This window comes from Anastrepha obliqua, chromosome 5 (assembly GCF_027943255.1).
Source record: "Anastrepha obliqua isolate idAnaObli1 chromosome 5, idAnaObli1_1.0, whole genome shotgun sequence".
Classification (NCBI taxonomy): Eukaryota; Metazoa; Arthropoda; class Insecta; order Diptera; family Tephritidae; genus Anastrepha; species Anastrepha obliqua.
In genome coordinates this window covers 118,296,191-118,305,415 of record NC_072896.1, presented here as the reverse complement: position 1 = coordinate 118,305,415, position 9,225 = coordinate 118,296,191, and the positions used below count along the sequence as shown (strand labels likewise).

At 35.9% G+C, this 9,225-nt stretch overlaps 2 pseudogenes; both read right to left on the bottom strand.

Moving 5' to 3' along the window:
• Positions 1-2,723: 2,723 nt before the first annotated feature.
• On the bottom strand, positions 2,724-2,909 carry LOC129249518 (U2 spliceosomal RNA; annotated as a pseudogene).
• Positions 2,910-3,146: 237 nt separating this feature from the next.
• On the bottom strand, positions 3,147-3,330 carry LOC129249569 (U2 spliceosomal RNA; annotated as a pseudogene).
• Between the last annotated feature and the right edge of the window lie 5,895 nt (positions 3,331-9,225).

The window sequence follows — 9,225 nt, the reverse complement described above, 5'->3', positions numbered from 1 at the left end:
AGAAAAAGTTTATTCAACCAAATGACAATCACAAACAACGTACTTGTTTACTAAGGCATACATATTTCTAGCTCTGAAAATGGTATTGAAATGGTGATATGAGTTTTACAATGCACATAATAAAAGTAGATGCAGTCGCTGTCATAATAATATTTTTTTATATTTTTTTATATTTTGTTTTATAAAAATATAGTTCGTATTACAATAAATACCATATATTATAGCTCAAATTCAAACTGGTTCAGAATTTGGTTTGATGTTTGATACTTTCTGCGTTAATGGTGCATTTTCTTCCATATAACTAACGCTGGCTTTTTTTTTAGAGAGGAAAATGCACCGTCAACAAAATATTAAATTTACAATCGGAGGTTTGGATTTTCAAACTTGTGCCCTTCCGAATGGTAGTCATGCAACAAATTCTTCCGCTACTGTGGTTGGCCAGTTTTTTATTGTAATAGAAAAAATAAGAATTGTAAATGGCCATCTCGTGAGGTTGATTATTTTTATTAAAATTAAAACCAAATTTCAAACTAATTCCTTTCTTCGTTTTATGTATTCTTTTCTGCTCTCTCTCCCGATTACGAAAATCAGTAATCGGTAAATTATCTATCTAAGTTCCGTTCCTCTAAAATCCTGCATAGCAATACAAACAGACATTTTAAATGAGTTGATTTGTAGCTTAGCGCTTTTTGTAGCTTTTAGCTTCTTTGTACACTAATTATTCACTCCCCTACCATCCTTGAGTTGTATAGGATGTGTGTTTTTGTTGCTGCATGCGAAGTCATTATATTCAACGTCCTATTGGCTTAGCGCCGCCGTTTATGGTTCTAAATATGAAATTTAGTGGTATAAGAAGCATTTGAAAACTCTCAAAGCCAATAAATTCCCACCGATGCATTTTCCCAAATTTCTTAAACCAGCTCTAACAGACTCGTAAGAAAGAGGTGTGAGAATATTGTTTTTGTGGAAAATGTTAATGTTGGAAAGCAAGCCGCAACTATTGAAAAGATTGATTGGGTGGTAAGCATGTGGAGTTGTTGTGGGGAATTCTATATACTTTTAGTAATTTATTCATATATGCGAAGTACTTTCAAACATAAATTTGCTTTAAATTAGAGTTATAAGATTTTTAGTAAAATACTGGTACACATATTCGGATGGGCCAAAACAAAAAATTATTCCTGATGCTAACCCCCAAATTTGGTCACAGGTCTAAAAATGAGACATATTTGTATTTATTTAATATTTATCCGTGCCGCTAAGGTTTCAATTGTAGAACCTAGTCTATTTCCGTTTGAAAATGAATTTCGCACTTGCAAATCCAATGTGCATGCTCTCGAAGCAGGTGGACTTTCCACAAAAATGTGGATACCCCTTGGAGACTGGTTTCCATTCCGGTTTACACTCGGGGTTTTCTTCTAAAATCTCAATTAGTTCAAGCCTAAGGAAGATCTGGTAAGCTCCACCTATAAGATAACCAGATAATCTAAAACATGAGGCCGCCTCTAATCTGTGGAGCATACGCTGCAAAACGTCGGGAGACCTTTAAAGCATATATGAAAAAGTAGACCCCCGAAGTTCCCTCTCTCATACTCGTACTCCCATGTAGATTTTTATGGTTGTCTGTATTCCATGTCTCCACTATGGTTGATCAGGGAACCAGGTTGTATCACGAGGAGGTGAAAGTAGGAATTGACTCATAAAAATGCACATGCAGTATGTGCGATATATGAGAATAATTTTCATCACAAAATTGAAATAAAAAATTTTGTATTTTTAATGCGGCTTTGCGCCTCTTTCTTCAGAAGAAGTTTTAATATTCAAAATGCTGTAATATATCCCTGGTTGATACATTAAAAAAATACCAGTCTAACGGTTAGACTTGATAGAAGTGAAACCTTCCGTAAAACAAACTGAGAGAGAATAAGACGAAAGCAGCATTAGGAGCGGGATAATTATAGGTTCATTATAATATTGCTATAAAGTTCATATTTTATTTTCTTCATTTTATCATTATTCATCCTCAATGTTTTCAATTTCAACAAATGATACGAGTGGCTTATGATAGATAAAATATGATACAAATGCTTTGGTTTCGATGTTGTCAAAAAAAATACCCAAACGGACCGAAGAAACAGACTTACAAATTTCTTCCATTTTCGTCTACTTGTATTCATATAAAAATTTATGTCTCTTCCCACCAAAGCTAAATGTATTAGTATATTTTTTCTTGTATTTATTCAAGGCTGAAATCCAAAAAACTGTTTTCAATAAATAATCAGAAATGTCCTACAATGCAAATTTCAAAAAAAAAAAAATTTTATTTCTTGTGATTCGAACCAAGAATTTTGGATCGGAAGCTCACATTGCTAGCCGCTCGGCAACCGCTCCATACTGTCGGTGTTGGCCCAAAAGTTATTTAGTTCGTCGCTACGTTTATATGTAATTCGTTTCACTTTTTCCCAAATCACTCCCAACGATTCTAAAGAAGTTTTCACTTCAAAAATTAATGTACGAAATATTTATACCGATTCACATAAACCGACTTTCAGTATCTAAACCAAAAATAGAAAAGCCAAAAAACTGTTTTCAATAAATAATCAGAAATGTCCTACAATGCAAATTTCAAAAAAAAAAATTCCATTTTCGTCTACATGTATTCATATAAAAATTTATGGCTCTTCCCACCAAAGCTAAATGTATTAGTATATTTTTTCTTGTATTTATTCAAAGCCGAAATCCCGGCGGTACTGCAATACCGGGTCAACCCGTGGCAGAGGCGGAGCAAGCCCATAAAACACTTCGCGCATTTCCAAAAATTAGTTTAACATTTGTTGTCCTCCGACGGAGGATCTATCAGATGTTAAGCTGATAGGAACAGATACCACACTACCTACTTCAATAGATTTTCTAATAAACCTTTTGAGAATTTACACGCTCACAAAAATTAATGTACGAAATATTTATACCAATTCACTTAAACTGACTTTCAGTATCTAAACCAAAAAACTGTTCAATAAATAATCAGAAATGTCCTACAATGCAAATTTCAAAAAAAAAATTCCATTTTCGTCTACATGTATTCATATAAAAATTTATGGCTCTTCCCACCAAAGCTAAATGTATTAGTATATTTTTTCTTGTATTTATTCAAAGCCGAAATCCCGGCGGTACTGCAATACCGGATCAACCCGTGGCAGAGAAGGAGCAAGCCCCTAAAACTCTCCGCTCATTTCCAAAAATTAGTTTAACATTTGTTGTCCTCCGATGGAGGATCTATCAGATGTTAAGCTGATAACCACACTACCTAGTCAATACATTTTAAATAATAAACCTAATAAAACTTTTGAGAATTACACGCTCACAAAAATTATTTATATCAACATATAATATAACGCTTCGTAACTAAATAACTTTTAGGCCAGCGACGACAGCATGGCGCGGTAGCCGAACGACTAGCAATGTGAGCTTCCGATCCAAAATCCTTGGTTCAAATCACAAGAAAAAATAAAAGTTATTTTTATTTATTTCGTCGCTACTTTTATATCAACATATAATATAACGCTTCGTAGCCAAGTTGGTCTCTTTTTTCGTTTCACTTTTCCTCAAATCACTCCCAACGATTCTAAAGAAGTTTTCACTTCAAAAAAATCACTGCTTTTAACCTAAAACAATAAAGTTGTAGCCATAATTTCTAAATTGATTTCCCAACCATCTCTATTTGAAAAATTGCCAAACTATATTTACCAAAATAGTATTGCACCACCAACCTTAACAAATGAATGAAACTGATTCACAAAAGCGAAAACTACATTAATTACAACTTCTATCGTTGCTCCTTTGCTTCAAAAATTGTAATGATTTTCAAAGGCACCGCCATAAATTTCTGTCACATTTCTTAAACAATAGAAGTTTCCTACACACCTACACATGTTGCGCCGTCTGCTTAGCAGTATGCTAAATCTCTTCTGCTACATAAACTAAAACGCTCAAGCAAGATAAAATCACACTCACATTTATCGGAGCATTGAATCGCCAAATCAGTTTTTTGTTTGCACAAATTTAATGAATTTCAAAGGAACCGCTATCAAATTGTCACTTGACCGAAGATTTATGTGCCTTTCTGAGTGTGGCAGACAAAAGACTCAAGCTGCGAACCCTTAAGCTCGCTATCTTAAGGCATCTTTGCGCTAATAAGTAGCGAACAGCTCCTCCACTTAATTCTCCACTGGAGGAGCACTCAGCACTTTTTTAATAAAATTTCAAATCGCTCATTAGTTTAGGGTAAGCAAATAATCATTTAGTTGGCCTTGAAATACGGATACCATGGCGGCAATGGGATTTCTTAGAATTCTACAATTTCACGACACATGCAAACAAACTCATTTCCAAGCCAGGAAGCAGCGGAAGTCTGCAAATCGAAATTTATTACGCGTGTTTTTTGCTTGTCTACTATACTTTTTCCTCGTTTTTGGTGCTAAAGGCTACTCAAAATTAATGAATTTCAAAAGAACCGACATCAAGTGTCATTTGCTGCTAATTTATTGCCAATGAAATGAAAGTCGATTGTTCAAGATATTTTAAAGAAAACAGATGCAAGGGAGAAAATGTGTAGAGACTGAAGTAGTGAAAAAATAAGTGAAAATTATTATATTTATTAAAATAGCATGGATTTAGTTAAATTACATATTGTTATAATATTAATTATATTTTATCTGCCTGCTAATGGTCTGAGTCTAATCGACGTTACTGGGGTAAGCAGTAATGTAGTTTATAGCACTTGCTCCGCAATCATATTATATTAATGGTAGCTTTGCTTCCCATGTGTGAAGGTGCGTATGATCCGAGAATTCTGAACTGACTTAGCTTTTTAACTCATTTCAATCAAGATTCTCGCCGCCCTCGGAAAACAACAGCTCGTACAGCGAATAGATTTGCCATCTCGACTCTAATTTGTGTACCCTGAGTGGACTTCCATTGGGATGACAGGCGCGCGATCGCTCAGAGGATGCGTAACTAAGTTCTCGCTGTTTTTTTGATGAAAATACAACTTTATTCTGAAAAAATAGTTACAAGTGCATTATTGAAAATATTGCCCATCGCTGGCTACTACTTTTTCCCATCTTTCTCGTAGATCTCGTATACCTTCGCTGTAAAACTGTCCATTTTTTGATGTCTTCATATGAATGGAACTGCTGGTCAGCTAGACCATATGCCATCGATCGGAATAGATGGTAATCGGACGGCGCAATATCTGGAGAATATGACGGGTGGGGTAGGATTTCCCATTTCAGTGTTTCCAGGTGGGTTTTAACGAGTTTGGCAACGTGAAGCCGAGCGGTTTCATACTGTAGAATCACTTTTTCATGCCACTCCGCGTATTGCAGGCGCTTCTCGCGCAGTACTCGGCTCAATCGCATCAATTGAAGTCGATACCGATCTCCAGTGTCGATATCGATCACTCGATTTTAACAGCTCATAATAAATAACACCAACTTGGTCCCACCTAATACATAGCACAACCTTCGCAGCGTGAATATTCGGCCGAGGCGACGACGTAGAAGAATGACCGGGCAGTTTCCAGGACTTTCTTTTCTTTGGATTGCTGTAATTTTACCGGCTCATCACTTCTTCTCTTTTTGCCCGACAAAAAATTACGCGTTTCCCTCTTCAATTACAAAATTTATTTATTTTAAGAATTTTGCCAAAATTACTAGGCGAAATATTTAGATTTATGTAAGATGGGTCGATATAAAAATATTTTCACATATTGATTTTTTATAAATAAAAATATTTTCTAAAAACATTTCTTCTAGAAGATCTTCTTCGATCTTTAAAACTACTTTCAAAAATCAATTTTGTTTAACAAATAAAATTGGTTTTTAGAAAAATTTCTTCCGAAAAATAAGTTTACGTAATATGCGAGTTTTAACTTAACAGGTCTGCATGGAACTGTTTAAAAATTGTATCAACGGTGTCAAAATAACGAGCAGCTAAATCTTGGCCAGTTTAGACCTCTTTTAATTTCTTGGAGAATTAACTCATTCACATCACAATTTTTTTTCAAATATTACTATTTTAATTCTGTTGATCAAATTTTTAAATATTTTCATGCAGAACTTTCAAGCTTAAGATCTTTTATCATCCAATTGAATTTTTCACAAAAAAATTAAGAAAAAAAATTATTATATAATTTAAGACTCAATTTAGAGGTACATAATTTCGAATCGGTTTTCTTCACGCAAGTTTTAATATTTTCCGAAATATTTTGGTGGTAGACCAAAAACTTCAACGGCTTACAGGAGGTTTCAAGACTGGGTCGTTTTCCTGTCAGAATAAGGACGGCGATCTGGTGACTGAAATCCAGGGCGTACTTACATTATGGAGGAAACACTTCTCAAACCTGCTAAATAGTGGCAACAAATAGCGGCGAGGAGCTGGTAAGGGGCATGCATTAGCTCCTATGAAAAATATAGTCGGAAGAAAGTATGCCTGCCGATGTGATATTGCAATCTGTGCCAATTACTGCGGGATTAGTCTTTTAAATATTGCCCATAAGGTACCCATGAACGAAGAATCGACACACACCATCTTTTCTTCAACTTCAAAGCTGCATTTGACAGGAGTTACCTATAAACCACGATGTCTAACTTTGGTATGCCCGCGTAACTAATACGGCTATGCAAAGGACTCGCCGATCCGTTTGATACCAAACGAGGTTTCAGACAGCTTGACTCGCTGTCGTGTGACATCTTTAACCTGATATTGGAAACGATGGTGCAAGGTGCAGAACTTAATCGCTCAGGCACAATTTTTTATAAGAGCGTCCAATTGTTGGCGTATGCCGATGCCGATATTGACAGCATTGGCCTTAACAACCGCGCCGTTAGTTCTGCCTTTTTCCAAACTGGATAAAGAAGCAAAGTGAATGGGTCTGGTGGTGAACGAGGTCAACACGAAGTATCTCCTGTCATCAAACAAATATTCGGCGCATTCGCGTACCGGCACCCACGTCACTGCTGACAGCTATGATTTCGAGGTTGTAAAAGACTTCGTATATTTAGGAACCAGCATTAACATCGATAACAATGTCAGCCTTGAAATCCAATGTAGAATTTCTCTTGCCAAAAAGTGCTACTTTGGACTAAGTAGGCAACTGAGTAGTGAAGTCCTCTCTCGACGAACAAAACTAACACTCTATGAGGCTCTCATCATATCCGTCCTAACATATAACACAGAAGCTTGGACGATGACAACATCCGATGAGGCATCCCTTGGAGTGTTTGAAAGAAATTGCATTAGTTGTGTCTACAATTGATAATAAAATTACTTACCAATCTAATTGGAAATAATTGAAATATTTAAAACGGTTGTAACGGTAAATACAAACGAGATACCTTCTAACATCTCATTCATTTAAACTACATGTGCCCTCGCCTAGTAAAAGCACGGTTACCCATGACATTTATAAATTAACATCTTATTGTTAAAATGCCACTTACAGTTGTTTTTTTTTCGTTTGCTTTTTGCTTTACTAAGCGCAGGAAATTCGAAACCTTTTTCGGTGAGGTGTGAGTAAGTTTGGAACACTTACGCGCATTCCAACGAAAGCTTAGCAACTTGCACGCCTCACATCAGACTCCGCATATGCACCAGTCATTCACTTCAAAAGGTGCGTGAAGCCGTGGTGGTCCCAACATAAAAGTATGCATGCACTCACATACACACCTACAGCCGTATTTGGTCTTGAATTTTTTATTGCCTTCGGCGGCTGCCACATATTTGATTGTGAAGAAAATTTTCCATATTGCCATTGTCGGATTGCGGAGCACAGAGTACATAGAGGCGACAGCATTTTTGTTGAGTGGTAATTAATCTCGTCAACTCCAACTTATGCGTCTATTTGTTGTAATGGGTGCATGTTTTCTTATGCGATGTCGTTACTTCTTTGTTTTTTTTTTATTTTTTTTTTGCCCCTGGATATGTAAACAAGCATTTGGAAATTAGTTGGAAAACCCGAGCTACCACAAATTGCGTTAACATTCGATAACAACTGTTGTTGTTGTTGTTATAAACGCTCAAATGCTGTCAGCCAATGACACTACTACACCTCTTTAACTCAACCGCATTGTAGCTCATCAAATTTTGAAAGATCTGCCTCTTCGGAAGGCCACTGCATAGTCTTTTATGTGCAAGTGCAGCCGTGTCTGGATATAGTGAGCGTCCGATGTAGTGAACTCCTCGATATGATGAACACTGAATTTTTTTTTTTCATGAAGTAATCAAAATAGTGGGCAAAATTTTAAAAGTAACTCCAAGCAGAAAGCGACGGAAAACCAGCAAAATTATTAGAAATGCAAGGGAGTAAGCCATTGAGTTGTAATTTGGCTGCTGTTATTTGGTATTTGATTTCTTTTTTTTTATTTTTTTGAGTGCAAACCGTTTGAGGTTCAAAGAGCACTGTTTTACTTTATTTTATTTAAAAATTTCCGAATGCTATTAAATTGTTAGTGACGTCATACCTTCGAAGGACTACCTTTCTTTAAAGGAAAAATCAGTAATCATTGAAAAAATCGGAAGAGACGTGAGTGTCTCAGCTTTGGCAAAAATATTTCGGGTAATTCAACTAAACGAAGAGTTTCAGAAATAAACTAAACGAGGCATAATACATATTATCTCTCACCAGACAATTTTAGCATCTAAAAGGAAGGCTCTTGGGAAAAGCGAGTATTTATTTTCATTATCTGTTGCATTTTTGTATTCTAAACAAAATTCAACAAGTTTTTGAGCAAAAAGTGTTAACCCTGATATATTCAACAACTTGGGTGCTATGAACAGGCCTTGCAATAATTAGTTCAATATAACCAGACAAATCTGTACATACATTAGGGTGCATTGCATTTCATACAACAAAAAATGGGTTCTATATTTCTTTCGGAAATATAAAATTTAATATATTCTATGGTAGGCAGGTGAAATGAGCGCACTGCTACACGCTGTCGAAGAAAGGAGTATCTAGTAACCTTAATCGTCTGGCTGCTACACCCGGACATTTAGACAAAGTGCTTAATAGTCCCCTTCTCCCACAGCTTTTGTAATGGGGGTTAGATGGCAAACCTAGCTTTTTCTCATGTGTCCAATGACCGGTAAACACTACTACGAGTTTGGAAATTGAATGTTTCGAAATAGCACATGAAGAAATAGAGCTCCATCTTTTCCCCGCTT